The sequence below is a fragment of the Calidris pugnax genome, unplaced genomic scaffold (assembly GCF_001431845.1).
Source record: "Calidris pugnax isolate Ruff unplaced genomic scaffold, ASM143184v1 scaffold103, whole genome shotgun sequence".
NCBI classification, from domain to species: Eukaryota; Metazoa; Chordata; class Aves; order Charadriiformes; family Scolopacidae; genus Calidris; species Calidris pugnax.
In genome coordinates, this window is record NW_015090990.1 from 12,484,615 (window position 1) to 12,485,264 (window position 650).

Here is a 650-nt window from a genome sequence, read left to right on the forward strand (position 1 = left end):
ACCCCTCAGCGCAATGCTGGTGCAGCAAGGCTTAGGACACAGGGGTACTGGGATTTTTTCTAAACTTTAAAGGAAAATCCAAGTCTGGCCACACAGTTTCCTTCCCAGAAGACGTGCCTGGAGTTCCCCGGCTGGTGCTCAGGGGAGACGGGCTCCGTAAACAGCAAACAGAACCAACCGGGACCGAGTGCTTCGAGGGCGGCTGGAGCCAGAGGCGGCAGGAGATTTTTAGGAAAAACCTGCGGGCCCTCCCTTCTTCCTCTGCCCCCGAACCGCTCGCCACCTCCCGCGGGCCGCCGGCAGCTCTCCCGCGCCGCCCTCCGGGCAGGTGTACCGGGGCGGAGGGCAGGGGGCCCCGCCGACCCCCTCGCTGTCCCGCCGGGGCTGGGGCTCGGGGACGGCCACGTCCCGCAGGGCCGTGCCCCTGCTCGGGGACTCGGGGTCCCGGGGGCCGTGCCCCCGTTGGCAGCACCCCCGTGGGCGCGGACGGGGCGGGGAGAAACCCGACCCCCGCCGCCTGGAGAAGGGAGAGGGGCCGCCGCTGCGCGGGAGGAGGCGCCGCGGCCGAGCGACTCCCCCCATCCGCGGAGGGGACACCCCCACCCGGGCTGTGGGGAGGCCGCCCGGCTCGGCCCGGCCCGGCCCGCCGG